Below are 18,720 nucleotides of genomic sequence, written 5' to 3'. Positions count from 1 at the left end.
GGATCGGCTCAATTTCTGCCCTAGCCCCCATACATCCGGACCTTCCGATTTCGGCCGTTTATCTTTTAACTACGTCTAATATACTACTATCTATCCAAAAGTCGACACAATGTGATGATGTTTGTAACACTCAAAAATATTTGTCCTTATTAAGCTATGTACGTCTTTGTGACCGAGTAAACCTTGTGTGCACCCAACAGATCGCAATTTTGAATATGATTTGTTAAAATGGTTCACATACTATTCTCTGGATCCACTGACGATGGCTGTTGAAAATGATTGAAATCGGTCTTTTATTTCTCCTAGTCAGCATACAACCGAACATGAACAGGCATTATTTGGAACCTATATAAGATTAACAGAAATGCTCCATTATTGAAATTAATCACATTTAATATTCGCAATTGGTGTAGGGTATCATATGGTCGGCCTCGCCCGACTATAATTTCTTACTTGTTTTCATAATAAAGTATTTATCTTCAAACTAACCTTATTTTCGATACATTTAAACAATTTATGGACGAAAAACTTATTTTCTGAAAGAGGGTTTATATGGGGGATGTAAAATAGTATATTTGCGAAAAATCAAAAAGTTCGGATATATAGGCAATGATGAGTCGCGATGTGACAAAAATATACTTCTAGGTAGAAATGCCCATATATAAATATTTTAATCTTACAATTAAAAAAATAAAAAATTTAAAAAAAAAAATTGGTTTATATTAGAAATTAGGGTTGGTGCGTGATGTTTTTGATTTCAAATGACCTAAAAAAATTATTTTCAATAATTATACAACATTGGCCATCTCGTGGTGGTATGCCAAAAATTTCGCCAAATTAGTTATATCCCTAATGGACATATCCCGATACAATTTTGTGATTAGATTTATATTTATATACTATTTATTTGTGCTGAAATTCATCGCAATATTGGCGTTTATATGTGAATCTTGGACATTCAAGTCATTTTCTAAAGGGGACTTTGTATGGGAGCTAGGGTCAAATGAGTCCCGATCTTTATGAAATTTGGCAAGGTCATCAATGATTGTACAAAACTTATTTGTGCCGCTTTTTGTCGAGATGCAGGTATATTTAACATAATAATGAGATCAAAGCCCTTTTTCGGGGGGTTCTGTTGTATGGGGGCCAATCTAAACCATTTCCAATAGGCTTCGTCCTCGAAAATTGCGACCTGTACCTAGCGCACAATGTTTACATGGACAGCCAGACGGACGGACATAGCTTAATCGACTCAGAAAATGATTCTAAGCCGACTGGTATGCTTTAAGGTGGGTATAGGACGAATATTTTTGTGTGTTACAAACATCAGCACAAACCCAATATACCATCCCCTCTAAAGTGGTGTACGGTATAAATATTCACTAACTTTAAAAAAATAAACAATATTGGTTACATTTTAAAATTTAAATAAAAAAATAGTTTATAATTATTTTAGGTTAGCTTAGGTTGATAGGAGGATGTATACTACATCAAATCCGAAGAAATACGCCTAGGCCACTATCGGGCTTGTTTTGCGCTCCTTATCATAAAAAAAAATTTCACTGAATGAATTATTTTTCAGTGTTCAGAAACTCAGTTTCCTGAACGTAATTCCTAAGAATCTTCCAATCAGTGTTAGTCAGGAATGTTATTTCCGGAATAACATCACTTCCAAGATACTTGGATCTAACTTCGACGAATGCCTGGCAGTGGCAAAGAAAGTGCTCCAGAGTTTCACTATCCTCTCCACATGCTCTACATTCGTCTGAATCCGCACGTCCAATTTTGCATAGATGTGCACGTAATCCTGTGTGTCCACTCAGAATACGTACCATCATACTAACTTCAGACTAGCTCATTTTGAGGCGCGAATGAACATGGGTTGATAAAAGAATTGGAGTCCAAGAGCGAAATATACAAGCACAATGACATTTGGAGGCTCTTTGATGGCTTGGGGCTGTTTTCGTGGAAACCAGTTGGGTGTACTACGCCGAATAACAGGCAGAATGTGTGCCAAAGATTACATTACAATCCTTGAAGACTCATACATGCCGGAATTACAAAAAAGTGGTTTGAAGAAAATGGGATTAAACTTTTAGATTGGCCACACCAGTCTCCGGATTTAAATCCGATTGAACACCTTTGGCAAATATTGAAAAGGAAAATATTGGCTAAAAAAGACCCAGCGAAAACCATCAACGAACTTTGGGAGCGTTCTATCGAGGCGTGGGTAAATATTAACCCCTGGGTGCTAAAACTACAAAAGGGGGGCAAATGAAATATTAATAGCCAAAAACGTAAGGATTTTCGTCAAGGGTCATAATTGTTCACAGCTAACATGTGAAAAATTAAATTAAATTAATTAAAAATTTAATTAAATTAAATTAATTAAAAATTTAATATTTTTCTTAGTTTTATCTTTTTTTATTAAAGCATTAAGATTGAAATCAATTTAAAAAATTTCAATAAAAACTATGAACAAGAAAAAGCAAGTTATTATACCCTCCACCACCATCAGTGGTGATAGAGGGTATATGTATATAAGTTTGTCATTCCGTGTGTAACACCAAGAAATATTCATCTGAGACCCAGCAAAGTATATATATTCCGGGTCCTTATCAAATTCTGAGTCGATTTAGCTATGTCCGTCTGTCTGTCGGCCTAAAACACGCTCACGTTAAAACTAAGCAAAAGAATCAACCAAATTACCCAAAAATATTCATTGTTATCCTAAGCAGTTTGGTATTGAAAATCAGCAAAATCGGTTCACAACGTTAAAAGTTATGAGTAAAAATTTCAGACTACCTCGAAAAAATTACGGTATTTTTCGTAATTCTTAAGTAGTTTTCTCAGAAACTGCAAAAGATAATTCGATGAATTTTGCCACACATTATTTTTTTTTACCCAGGGATCAATTATGCTGAAAATGAAAATAATCGATCCAAAATTTCCCATAGCCCCCATACAAAGGTATTTATTCCCAGAAATTAGTTTGTCATTGATAACTCCCTCAAATATATCGGTATCAACACAAAATTTTGTACATACAAATATAATATGAACAGAATCATACTACCAACGTAGATCTCAGTCGGTCCACAATTGGTCATAGCTCTCATATAAGGTCCACTGCCGAAAATCACATAAACGCACATATTTCATTGATAAATGAAGCTATTGTGATAAAATTCTAGTTGAATATGTTTTGTGTACATACAAATCATTCTACCAAATTTTTTTCGGATCGGTCCACTATTGGTCATAGCTCCCATATAAGGCCCACTTCCGAAAACCACTTAAAAGCACATATTTCATTGTCAAATAAAGCTATCTTGATAAAATTCGACACAAACATGTTTTGTCTAAATATGAATCACTCTACGAAACTTTTTCCGGATGATCCCATAATTGGTCATAGCTCCCTTATAAGGTCCACTTCCGAAAATCACTTAAACACATATATTTCATTGAATTTTAAAGCTATAGGGATAAACTTCGACTTGAATATGTTCTGTGTACATAGAAATCATTCTACCACTTTTTTCCCGGATCGGTCCATTATTGGTCATAGCTCCCATATAAGGCCCACTTCCGAAAATCACTTAAACGCACATATTTCATTGTCAAATAAAGTTAAGTTGATAAAATTCGACACAAATATGTTTTGTCTTTATATGAATCACTCTACCAAATTTTTTCCGGATAGGCTCCCGTATAAGGTCCACTTACGAAAAGCACTTAGACGCATATATTTCTTTGAATACTAAAGCTATCGGAATAAAGTATCACTTGAATATGTTTTGTGAGCATACAAATAATTCTACCAAATTCTTTGCGGATGGGTCCATATTTTGAAATAGCTCCTACATAAGGTCCACTTCAAAAAATGGACCTAATTGAAATTAGTTCGACATATGCATAAATGTTAGTATCGTCAATACGAAAACAAAAATTTTGTCAAGTTATCTAAAAATTATTTAATTAAATGGGTTTTAATAAAAAGTAACTTGCTGGTGGAGGGTATTTAAGATTCAGCATAGCCGAATATAGCAGTCTAACTTGTTTATATTTAATATTGGTTGTTTTGTGAACAATTTTGTCCCTAACTGTATATCGTAATTACTTCCGCGAAAACCAAATTTAATGCATCTTCTGGAAGATTTTTGAATTTTTTAAAAGTTCTTTTTACAGTTGTATAGGGTTAGGGAATTATACGAAGATCAGTTTTATTTCCCATATTTTGTCAGTAAAAACCGCTAACGTTAAAACCCTTTCAAGTGATACCAAACCCTCATCAGAGTTACTCTTCTTATCACGGATTTTTCTGTTAAAACAGATTCCGTCTAATATTCTTGCAAAAATTATTTACAGGAATGTAAGACCGACAGTTTTTTGTGACGACCATATTTTGTATTTCCCGTGGAGTTTAAACTATTCTTATTCTTTATTTTATTCACTAACCCTATATATTATATTTTTCACCGATTTCGCGATATGGCTACGGTGACCAGACGTTCTGTATTATACAGAAGAGTACTGTATTTGAGAGCCCTGTTCTGTATAAATTATTATTTGCTAAAAAACGTAAAAATGTTCTGTATTTTATTTAGTGTTCTGTATTTGTTCAGTATTTCGTTATTTTTTCAGTTTTACATAAAAACGCATAGGAAAACGCATAAGAAATACAAAAATATTAAAAAGTTCTGACACAACATTTTTTTCAACTATAAACATTTTAATAAATTACTTCATCAATTAAAAAATTAATACATAACTGGAGTGAATTTTGTAAGAAATTGTATGAATCGAACATGACTTTTTTCCCAAACCATTTTCATTCAGAATATTAAAAGTTCATAAAATATATGAACTTGTACATGATGCTAATTTTTTGAATTTTTACTTTTTTCAACGGTATTCATGAAATAATTGCATAACAGTCATTATTTACTATTCTGTTTACATATTAACAGAATAGTAATCCTATATTAGCGAATTTTATACAATAAAAAATAGGAATTTAAATGTTGAAAACAAAATCTAAAACAGGAAATCATCAGCAAACATAGTTGACATCCATTCTTCAAAAAGGCCCGCAAATTACGGGCAAATTTTATCGATTTTAATCTAAAAATCGTAAAAAAATAAACAATTTTCCAAAGAAAATTTCAAACATTCAAATAGAAAAATAAATTTGAAATGTTTTAAATCAAGGCTTCTAGATTATATATTTAAAAAAACAAAAATTAAAAAATTCATACCATTTAGGAACTATTCTTAAATATTATTAACTTTTGTCAATGGAAGCAGTTCATAATATTTATGCTGAAACTTTTTTCTGTGAACAATCAATATAATAATGTTTAAAACTTTATTGACAATTGAAATTTTGACGGTTAAAAATAATCTGATTTAGAAAATGGTGTTTAGTGCATTTTATCTCTTGTTCTGTATTTTGCTGAAAAAAATATGGTCACCGCATGGCACACCTTTCATTATGTCTTTTACCACATTTTGTTTCAATAGGGGAGAGCTTTTCCCATTATAAAAGGCTAAATAAATATTTATAAAGAGTAGTATTTTATTTAAATAACATTGAACATTTTTCTGAAGATGTCCTTTACTTACGTTATTGAAAAAGAATACGAATTTTGTTTTTTTTTTATTTTTTAAAAATTGTTCACACATGTGGATATAGTTTTTTAATTTGTTTTTAGTAAAAAAGTAACGGTACTCCAAAAAAAAGTTGCCATACAATAAACAACATTGTCCAGACTACATAACACAAAATGGGTTGCCAGACCTAAGTTGGTACAAAAATGTTTTCTAGATATAACTTTATCTTACTTTTTGTGAACAATTTTGTCCCTAACTGTATGTTTATAAAAGTAATAAAAATATGTTGTAAATAAAATTTTGAAAAATTTTGTTTTGAAAATTTTTTGAAAAAAGTTGCATTAAGTGTAACTTTTTCTTTTTTACTTCGTATCTAGAGAACTTCTTCTATCCATCTATAAACATAATTTATACCAAAACATTGTAGCTTAGTTAATGCCAAGTTTTGTTCAGGGAGATCCCACTGTGCAATGTTGCAAGACAAAAATTGTAAGATGACACGGTTGTTAGACATTTTCTGAACATTTTTCTGCCAACATCGTAAGATCCAACAACCGTGTATACATAGCTTTACATACATATGTATGTCAATATATTTATTAACATCATTAAAAATTTTATTTGTCTGAATGAAAATATGAATATTTTATTAATTGTGTGGAAACAAATTATGATGATTTTAACGATTATTTTGTACGTGTGCGTTATTGAAACAATTATTTACGCATGATGGGCATAATTAAAGTCTATTTTCAATTCTGATTTAATTGAATGCTTATTGCTAGACAATTACTAAATAATTTCAATTTATTCATATACATAAGTACATATGTTCATATAATCTAAATATCAGAGAATGTATGTTTTCGTATATAAATAATTACTTTATACACAATTCAGTTTTATATTAATGTGTGAATAAAGGACACAAATATAACGATGTACATTAATAATAATTAATTTAACACTTTCGTTTGTTAAACCTTTCATGGGTCGATAATTATTCAAATACTTGAAGTTTATAAACAGTCTTAAGGATAATATAACTATTGTTACTGTAATTGTTGTTGTTGTTTATTTGTTAATTTATTTACTAGAAACAATTTAAATGTTTGTCACAGCTTTCAAGTATCACTTGGAAAACGCTTAAAACATTGTAGTTTGTACGAGTAGTTCCATGTCGAAAGGATGTAAACAAGTTTTAACAATCAAAGAAACACTTTCGTAAATTTCCAAAAGCAAATGTATTTAAAATACATATGTACATACATACATACATACATATGTACGTAAGAATACTTACATACTTACATCTGTATTTACATTACACTCATCAACAAAGTTTATGTTTTATCAGACTTTTTATAAAAAAGATACATAAAGTTAATCACAAAAATAAGTATACAGAAATACTTTATTGAAAAAGGGATACTATTTTTCCAAAAAATATGCTGGGATTTAGTCATTTTGAACACAGTACGTTCTTATAATTCGAAACTTAACTCCGATTTCTTAAGACTTATAACATATACTGGAAAGTAATGGATAATTTTATAAATTTCCCTAAATTTAAACAGGGTTTTCAAATCCTCTGATTTCAAAAGTATACAATAATGCTACCAATCATAGCTTGATATACTCTAAGCAATAACCATGTTTTTTGGATCGAACATTTTATTTGTTCTAGGCAACGGATTAAGAGTAAATTCCCGTCCATTTCGTTTTTACGTAAATAATAACACAATTTTTTCTTAAAATATTTTTTCATTCTTATTTTATTTTATTTTTTACAAACGTTAGAATTTTCCAAATATCAAAAAGTCTCATATTCAATTACAAAAATTATAAAGTAATTAAATTTTTTATTAAATTTAATTTGAATATTAATTAAAGTCTTTATTGATTAAATTATTCCGCTTACTCAGTATTCCATTTAATACCCAGCAAAAAATCTGAAATTTTTGGTAATAGCCAGTAGTTATTTCATACATTACTTGGTAATGAGTGTTCATTATCATCCACATTATTTCATTTAGCTGAATAGGTTATTACTGGTAAAGAACAAAACAATTTGGATTTGTTATGGCTCAATTGTCTAGGTCGTTTATTTAACAAACAGGGCGTTCGTGGTTCGAGCCCTGCTGGATACTGTTTATTTTTTTCAAAATGACATTCATTTATATATTTTTGTAAAATGCCGTTCTCAAAATTACAAAAAGCAACATGTTAATGGAGCATCGAGTAAGCGGCTGGAGTGAGAAACATAGAAAACAACTGAATGCCTGGGTTCAAATCCCGGCCGAGAATTTTTTTATTTTTGTTTTCTACATACAAAGTCGGCCCAAAATAACTAGCTATCACATAACATATTTGTAGGTTTATTTGTAACTAGTTATTTCGCAAAGTTTTTGTAATCAAATTAGTAACCATTTATTAATTTGTTTAAGGTAGGTACATATTATTTGAACCTCGTCGAACAAAAATAATTAGTTATTCACCCCAAAAGTAATTAGTTTCCACGTGATTCCAATATTACTTTCTAGATTACTAGGTAATGAAAATTTTTGCTGGGTAGTTATTTTATAGTACTTTTTGGTAAAGTTTTTACTAAAAGTATAAATCGGTGTTTTTTGATAAAACTACCTAACTAATATTTTACTTGTACTAAAATTACCAGTACTAGCTCCCGACTGTAAAGTATATTCGAGATCTATAGACTTTAACGAAATATAATTGCTATATGAGAACCCCTGCACAATTTGTTTAAATCTGTATCATAGAGTTAATCCACTGAGAAAATTTTTTTGAGCCGATTGATTTATGTAATTATATAATATTTATGTAGATATGTATGTGCATTAGAATCATCAACTCTAACGCATAATACACTCCACATTATAGTGATGTTTCGAGTTCGTAAACTACAAATTTTACTGATCAGTGTATCAAAAGCACACACATCTAGACAATCTCAAAGCCTACCCTGCCAGCAACTCAACTAACTTTAAATGCATTAAAAGCCGACTTTTTCATCAACTAGTTATGGTTGATTCTTGGATTATTTTTAATGGAACCAACTGACTATTTTAACATGGTGATGTCATACGCAGTAGTCAATTGTCCGACTCTGCATGACTTTTCAACTAGCTTAAAGTTAGTTACTAAAAAATTAGCTTAAAGGTAACTCTTTATTAACTAACTTAAAGTTAGTTGCAGAAAAGTCAAGCAATAGTTTTCTTTTGAATTCCCTACTGTATTAATTAATTATATTTTAATTTAATATATTTAAAATTTAACTACTAGTTATCTAAATTACATTTCGGTTTAATACAAGTTATGATATTAGTTCGTTAAAATTAATAGACATCAGTTTTCTGCAGGGGAACTAATAATAACACCGGTTTCCATAAAATTATGAATGATTTGTTCATTATTTCCATGATTCCCATTGATCCAAATCTAAAATAAATTTGAAAATGTTTTGTGTAATGTTAACTGTTAATGTATTATATTTACAGTATTAATCAGCAGAATTTAGAATTTAGGGACCGAGTTTTAAAATATTTAACCTTTTATGATTAATTTTTCCAATTTACTGACTCAAATTTTACAACGTATAGAAGAAAATGACAAAAATGTAAAACAAATTCCAAATAATAAAGAAACATGAGAAAACATGTCGAAACAAAATGCTCTCCAGATAATTTTGGGGTACTCCCGCATTATATGATAGTTTGCTTGTAGCTAGTCTTTAAAAGTCGGTTGTTTACGTTAATAAATACCAAATTTTGTAACATTTCTGCATTACATTGTTGTTCGTTTATAGTCAGTCTACTAAAGTTAACAAATAAAATCATAATAATAGAGAAACAAGAGAAAACATGTTGAAATACAATTAATTCTCTCCAGATAATTTTGAGGCACTTCTGCATTACATTATAGTTAGCTTGTAGTTAGTATTTAAAAGTCGGTTCTTTACGTTGCCAAATACAAAATTTCGGGACAGCTCTGCATTACATTGTAGTTAGCTGTAAAAGTCTGTAAAAGTAAACTAGAAGTGAATTTTTCTCGTAGTCGACTACAAAATTGCTGGCAGGGTAACGACAAGGTAAATTTTTTCCACGCAAACTTACATACATACATAAGTATACATATATGTATGTGAGTATTTACTACTATATATATGTAGTTGTAAATACTCACATACATAAATTTGCACAGATTATGTTCGAAAAATTTATTCTAACCTGTTGGAAACTTTACATGTCTGCGATTCTAGTACAGTAATTTTTATAAGGGATTTTAAAATCTTTGCGATATTTTAGAATAATTCCTTTTGTTAGCATCCAATTTGCAATTGGGTATTATGGAATTTCACAAAATGTTCTCACATTTAGCATAATTTAATTGTGGTGGCTTATACAGGATGTAATTTGAAAACTTTTAGTAAAACTATATAGAGAACTAAGTTGTACCACAACACAACATTTTAAGTACATATTTACTACTAATGCTACCACACAAAAGTCTGGTCGATTCGTAAAAAGGTCTCATGGTTCCTCATATACTTTCGCACATACGAGTACAAAGTCATTTATTAAAAAATGATTAAAAAAAGTCTAAGAGAACTACTATAATAAATATGTATATGTACGTTTACATTTAAATTTATTGGAGAATAAACACAAGTTCAATGGACGTAAATTAAATGATGCCACAAATTGTGGTTACAAATCTGGTGGGTGCATCATTTTAACAAAGGTTTAAACACTGAGTTATGTTCATACAAACATATGTATTTTAGTAAACCACGCAAATTATTTGAAGCCTGTATGTTGGCTAAATTGGCCTATTAAACTTCTTATACTCATGATCAAAAAGATTTTGTCATTATCATTGATGTCATGAAAGGAATGAGAGCAATCTTTTGAAATAGAAACATTTTTTATTTTTCAGGTAGAAAATGTCATCCTTTAATATCCTTAAGAGTTTCCAAAATAGCTTTCGAAGAAATTATGTTACAACCTTATACATTCTTTACCACACATGTACATTAAGGTTATAACGTTTTTTTTTTTGGACGGCAAAATACCATAGCTCTGTCTTATAGCCAATACTGTCCTGATAATAAAAGGCTATTTTTTAAGTCAATTCGGTGAAAAAACGTCCCGCACCGAAAGCAATTTCTAAAATGCTTTCGTTCCTTATTTTTAATGAAATTATTTTAATAATTTTTATATATACGTATTAGGGTGATCGACTCGATTTTTCAACCGGTTTTAAAACCGGTTTTTTCTGCTTTACCAGTGTCGGTTTTTTTCTAAATGTTGATTTTTCGAATATCGAATAACCCGGTTTTTTCACTTTTTAAAAACCGGTTTCGAATATTTTTATTTGCTTTGTATTCAAAGATTATTTAAATGAAATTTTGAAGTAAATAATACAGCCCGTTTAAATTTTAAAAATATTCGTGTCCAGGAACTAGGATACATTTTTCTAAAGCACCATTGGTTAAACTTTTTTGATTTTCCTAACTAATTAAAAAATTTTATTTGTAAAATTGATAACTGTTTAATAAAATTTTATTAATCTTAAGATTATATTCCAATTACAATAATTAATTTACCGCTGCAATATTATGGAAGTGTTGGAATGAAAATGAAAATTTCCTAAAAGGGCTTTAGAATAAGCTAGGATTACATAGTACCTTATATTTAACAGAAGTGTCCACTTTTTTCCTATTTTTTTTTTATATTAAAGAAATAATGTAAATCAAACGACTAGATCTAAAGTTATAATCTGTTAAACTGTTAAAAATCATTTCGGGCCATGTTTTATTAATCAAATTTAAACATAAACATTAATTTCTTCAAATTAACATATATTTTTTATTTATTATGAAAAACCGGTTAACCGGTTTTTTCTGAATTTGAAAAATATCAACCGGTTTTTTTGAAATGTCAACTATTCGAACTATTCGAAAACCGGTTTTTGGAAAATGTCGAATAATCGATCACCCTAATACGTATACTATTATCTATAACATGCAATATTATCGCGATTTGTTAGAAATTTTGTAACAGGGATTTAAAGAACATTGTTATTTTTAAGATAATGTAATACAAATGCAAAAATTTTGGCAAAAATATTTATTTTTCTCTCATAGAAAAAGTAACATTTATAAAAAATTTATCGCCTTTGGTGCGGGAACTTTTTTCACGATCGCGAAAAAATAATATCATATTCCTTAACATCTGTTCACGCCCTACAAGGTCTTGCTATGATATTTTTGATATTTACAAAAATTGCAATCGATTAAGACATGTCCGTCTGGCTGGCTGTTTTAATATATTTTGATAAAATTTGGACCATACGCACAAAGACGATGCCTATTGAAAATAGTTGAAATCGGTACCAATTATTTTATCCTAGTCCCCATACAACCTGACCTTCCGATTTGGGGTTTTTAACTCAAACGTCAAATATACTACTCTCTCCAAAAGTTTTATATAGGAATTAATGACCATGCCTAATATTAAAATGATCGGCCGTTGTTTGACCCTAGCCCCCATACAAACCCCCTCTAAAAAATAACATAAACGTCCAAAATTGACTTATAACCATTAGTATAGCGATGAAATTCAGCATAACTAACCCTAATATAAAAATACATCCCTCCTCCCAATTTGTTGAGGGTTGGCCCATATTTGACCCTAACGCCCATATATTACCTCTTTTAGAAATTTAGTTTTTCATCAATAAATTGCTTAAATACATCGGAATTAAGGTAACATTCAACATAATGGTATACGCACAATTGGGACGAACTACGAATTTCGTTCATTACTACGAACTGCTTGGTTGTGTAAATTCGTCACTTAAAACACAATAAACTTTTACGCACTACGAATTATTTTCAAATCTCCGATATTTCTTTTTATCTCGCGGCACTTTCTCGAAATAATTCCACTATTAAATAATAGTTTTTATTTAAAATACAAATTACACGAAATTGTATTTATTTATTTGTTCAATTCACAATCAAGTTGTATATTGTACCTACTAAAGTGTAGTAACAGTGATTGTGAACAGATCTTTGCAGCAAGTCATAAGTTTGTGTTCTCAATGAAAAAAAAACAATCAAAACAAATATAGATAACAATGTCAAAAGATAAAAAAATCAAAAAATATTAAATTAATTAAACATGCGAAATAAACCAAATTAATTTCTTTGAATTTTCAATTCTTTTATTTTCTTTATTCCACATTTTAAACTAATAAATAAACTGTTTTTAATAAAATTTTAGTTTTTTTGTTTTGGTAAACAGCTGTTTGTTTCTGATTTCAGTGTTACCACTTTATCGTTTTTTGTGCTAAAATCGTTTGAATTTTTTGTTTATATGTTGAAATAAACAATTGGCAACACTAAACTTTCTTACAACATTCGAAAAACATATGAAAAATTGTCGTAGGAGTTGTATAGAGCTTTTGCATAGAAAATACAAACAACATTGTTATGACTATTGTAGCAGCTGTTGACATACAACGCGTACAACGCTACAACATCGATTGTGAATTGAACAATGAATTTTCAAATCAAATTTTGTTAACATACTGAATGGAGTGACCATATTTCTAAATCAAATATTATTTAATTTCAAAAATTCATTAAAAATATTTTACTTTTGAATATTGAAGGAAAACAATGTTAATAAAAATTGTGTTAATTTCGAAATGTAACTTTATTTAAAAAAAAAAACAAAAAATGTAAAATGAAATACGGTCACTCTAAACCAATTTATTCGTCGTTCGTCTCCGTATGCAATATAAATAAACCTATCGCACAGTTCGTTACGTACGACGAATTTTGTCATACGCACTGATTGTGCGTATTTTCATATACTTTAGTGTGTTCTATATCTGATGACGAAAATTCGTTCCGAAAATTTCGTCGTCGTCCCAATTGTGCGTATAGCATAAAAGTTTCTTTGTGAAAAATAAATAATTTGTAAAATATATTCCTCGGGGGAGTTTTTCCCGTTTCCCGTTCCCGAGCGCGTCCCCAGGTGGTGAATAGGGGGTGGCGATGGACCATCTATCCTCTTCCAGCTTTAGTTTCACTTAAACTGAGGGAGGACAGATTGTTCTCCACCTGGGAATATTATATTCTCCGCGGACCAAAAAACTGGAAAAGAAACAAACACAGAAAAAACTGAAAATATGTTTCAATTATCAAAATAATTGTATCAAGCAAGTTTTGCACCTATCACCAAAATGAAAACACCTATCACCAAAATAAAAAAATACTTTTTTTTTTCAAATAACGAATTAAATTAATCAGAACAATTAATATCAATAATTGAGACAAAACTTAAAATTTATTAATTCATTAATTATACCCTACACCACTATAGTGGGGAGGGTATTATGCGTTTGTGCTGATGTTTGTAACACCCAAAAATATTGGTCCTACACCCACCTTAAAGTATACCAATCGGCTCAGAATCGCTTCCTGAGTCGATTGAGCTATGTCCGTCTGTCCGTCCGTCTGTCTGTCTGTCTGTGTGTCCATGTAAACCTTGTGCGCACTCTACAGATAATTGAGATAATTTGATGAAATTTGGAACATACACTTCTCTTGGTCCAAGGACGAACGCTATTGAAAATGGTTGAAATCGGTCCATTATTTCACCTAGCCCCCATACAACCGGGCCCCCCGAATAGGGCTTTTGACCTCATAATTATGTTAAATGATCTACTATCTCTACAAAAATTGGAAAAATTTAGTTTTATATATATCTTAATAATGCTAGTGATTTTCGTAAAGATCGGGCATTATTTGACCCTAGCCCCCATACAAAGTCCCCCTCAGAAAATGACTTGAATGTCCCCAATTCACTTATAAACACTAGTATCACGATGAAATTTGGCACAAATGAGTTTTATATACATATAATTCCCAACAATAAATTTTATAGGGATCGGACCAAGTTTTACCCTAGCCCCCATATAAGCGGACCTTCCGATTTGGGCCTTTTAGCTCATAACTTTGTCAAATATACTACTATCTCTCCAAAAATCGGCACAACTAAGTTTGATATAATTATAAATAACACTGTCGATTTTTATAATGATCGGGCATTATTTGACCCTATCCCCCATACAAAATCGCCTTCAGAAAATGACTTGAATGTCCACAATTCACTTAAACACTAATATCACGATGAAATTTGCCACAAATAGATTTTATATAAACATAAATGTCGACATTAAATTTTATAAGGATCGGACCAATTTTTACCCTAGCCCCCATACAACCGGACCTACCGATTTGGGCCTTTTAGCTCATAACGACGATATATATGCTACTATCTTCCTAAAAATTGGCACAACTAAGTTTGATATAATTATAAATAACACTGTCATTTTTCGCCATGATCGGAAATAAAAAGTAGCCTATTGCCAGACATACAGGAATGTGCTGTGAAAATTTAAAGAAAATCGGTTTAGCCGTATAGTAGTCTATAACGTTCAAACATACAAACATGTAAACACACAAACATATAAACATACAAACAAACACACATTCATTTTTATATATGTATATAGATAATTCCCAATAATACATTTTATAAGGATCGGCTCAATTTCTGCCCTAGCCCCCATACATCCGGACCTTCCGATTTCGGCCGTTTATCTTTTAACTACGTCTAATATACTACTATCTATCCAAAAGTCGGCACAATGTGATGATGTTTGTAACACTCAAAAATATTTGTCCTTATTAAGCTATGTACGTCTTTGTGACCGAGTAAACCTTGTGTGCACGCAACAGATCGCAATTTTGAATATGATTTGTTAAAATGGTTCACATACTATTCTCTGGATCCACTGACGATGGCTGTTGAAAATGATTGAAATCGGTCTTTTATTTCTCCTAGTCAGCATACAACCGAACATGAACAGGCATTCTTTGGAACCTATATAAGATTAACAGAAATGCTTCATTAATCACATTTAATATTCGCAATTGGTGTAGGGTATCATATGGTCGGCCTCGCCCGACTATAATTTCTTACTTGTTTATTATTGCAATCGTGAGCAAAAGACTACTACGGGGGTGGGTAACTTGGCATCCATGGCGGACAATGCGTCAAGTGTACAGCATGCCATTGGCAAAAACATAGGAGTGAAGGATGTACTCGGAGAGAGCTCTCAGCTACCTCAGCCCTTAGATATAGGTGAGGGTTCCGACTCTGAGTCCTCAGATGATAATAACAACACCATTATAGCAAATCCCAAAAAGGCCGAAATAGAGCAAATGGTGAAAGAGGTGAGTGATAGCATAGCTAAACTACCTATTACTAGAAAAAGAATTTCTGGAGCACAGAGGAGGAAGTTGAGAAAGATGCTTCAGGAAATCATAGTTAGTAATCCCACGACACCCCAAAGGGAAAATCAGACTCTCTCACAAGATCTGAGCAAAGAGGATCAGGTCTGCCGAGGAGTTGACAACTGAGAATAAACCTAAGAAGAACAAGTTCGAATGATATATTCGGCTGAGCCGAATCTTAAATACCCTCCAGCAGCTTCTTTTATATTAATAATCTTTTAATTAATCAAATATTTGTTGAAATAGGGTTTCTCATCTTTTCTAATAGAACAAGCAAAGATTTAAATATTTAAAATCTGTTTTTTTTTTTTTTTTTTTTGCAGCATTATAAATACGATTTTCTATGATATTTTATTCATTAATGATAGATAAAGGTATCTGTACTGTTGTTCAGAATTTCTTTACACTAAAAAAATTACAATAATTATATACGATTAAAGTGTTTTTACAGTAACATTTCTGTAGATAAAAGCTACATTTCTATCAAAATTTGTGTCTATAGAGCTATTTGGTAATAAGTGATGTGCATTAAAATGATTTTCGGAAGAGGCTTTGTATGGGACCGATCGGACCCATATTATGGACCGATCGTGAAAAAATTTAAAATAACATTTTGTATACAAAAATAATGTCTGTGTCAAATTTTGCATGGATATCATTGTTTGGTAATGAGTAATGTGAATTTAAGTGATATTTGGGAGGGGACCTCTTATGGGAGCTAGGACCAAATATAGGCCGATCGTTAAATTTTTTTTAAATACAATTTTTGTAAACTAAATTAATATTTGTTCCACAGTTTGTAAGGATATCATTATTTGGTAGTGAGTTATTTGAGTTTAAGTAATTTTCTGAAGGAGATCTTCTATGCGCACAGTGGGGCAGAATGGAAATTTTTTGGAAATAAATCTGGCATTTCTAAACGGCTGATCCGATCGGGATAAAATTTGGCGTGAGCGTAGCCAAGGAGTATTCGAGTTTAAGTTTTGAAGATGAACCCTGCAGATGCCCCAGGGACGGCGCTGTGGCGGCTCAAAGTAGGGTACCTACGACATGTAAAATTTTTAAACTCGTGCCATTTTTTTATTTTTCACTCAAATACAAAGATTTTTATATTTTGTGAAAGCGCTCGACGAGATCTTGAAAAAACATGCTTGGACATACTACTTATCTCTTATAATATCCGAGTTATAGGCATTTAAAAATTTAGTGATACAAAATTTACCATACCTTGGTCCGCCTTTTTTTGAATACCGGGCGTAATTTTGGACCAAATGGACTCAATTTTTTCTTGTTAGTTAGACAACAAAATTTCCAATAATATACAAAAAATTTCAGATCAATATTATTTACAGATCCAAAAATATACGTTTTTTAATCTAAAAATTCAAAAAATTTTAGATTTTTGGCGTTTTTTTGCCAAAAATGTGTCTTAACTCTTTTATTAATAAAATAAAATTTTTATTAAGAACATATAACAATTTTATAGTTTTCTAAAAGGTATCTTTACGCAGAACGCTTTGGCGTAAAAAACTTGTCCTATTTTTTGAAAATGTTGCCACTGCGTCCTTCCGAATATGACCTATTTTGTATCAAAACTTCAACTTTGGGCGACATGTTCTAAAATCCCAAAGCTGGGATCAGAAAACTGAAAGCAGTTTTGGAAACCTCAATATGTTTTCTATTTACTCCAAAAGTATTTTCCCAGCCCTGAAAGAAATGTGGACCCTATGGGCAAAAAAGTAAAAAATCCCATTTTAGGGATTTTCATTCCTATTTTTGGGAATTGCGGGATGCCCTTTGACCTTTTCAATTTTTTTTTTTCATATTCTTATTTGAAATGACAAATTTAACAAGCGTTGAAAATTTCATTGAGTTTTGTTCATAAATAAAGATTTTGTCATATATTACATATTTGTTTAATTTCTAAAACTATGATTTATATCAAAATTTTAATAGGATCGCAGATAGCTACAACAATTTAGTCCATATTTATCCCTTAATATCATTTTTTAGTTAGATATGGAAATTCTCGATTCTTCACAAAAATGTTCAAGCCAATATCTCAATTACATTCAAAAATATGTTCATTTAAACCTGTGTCCTTTAAATTCATCTTTTTCATATTTTAGTATTAAGTATGACAGCACATATTTAAATCTTATATTTACCTATTTTCTATTTGTTTGCTTATCCTTATAATTGAAAGGTCCTATTATGCTTAAATTTTCAAAAATTTATAACTATTTTTTACCTAAATTTTTTCGACAGATCATTTCGTTGTGTTTCGTTTATGATCATTTAGGTAAAAATATACAGGTAATGATAATTTCGATTCATTCACTAATAAGAAATATCAATGACTGAATTCAGGTTATAGTAATATAGTCCTAAATGTTAATAGGTAGACAATTCGTAATTTTTTACTTTGGAATACCTGTATCGGAAATGACAAGAATTGGTATATAAGTAAACTTCTCAGATTTTAAGTACCATATTTAATAAATCTACAATGAAGATTACATTAAAGTACGAAGAGTTGTGTTCCGTTTTATGGAGTATATCTTCAAAAGGGCCAGAAAGAATTGAAGACATTTCAAATTATATAAAAACTACATATAGTAGAAAAGTAGACAAAACAGGCATATCAAAAATTGAAAACTTTTTGATGTAAAAAGTAAGTCTGTGGATGGAAATCAAAAGAAATTTCGATT

This window comes from Lucilia sericata, unplaced genomic scaffold, assembly GCF_015586225.1.
Source record: "Lucilia sericata isolate MDLA Ls3-8-SP2 unplaced genomic scaffold, ASM1558622v1 Contig000013F_arrow, whole genome shotgun sequence".
Taxonomy (NCBI): Eukaryota; Metazoa; Arthropoda; class Insecta; order Diptera; family Calliphoridae; genus Lucilia; species Lucilia sericata.
The sequence above is the reverse complement of the archived record's forward strand: the minus strand, read 5'-3'. Positions refer to the sequence as shown.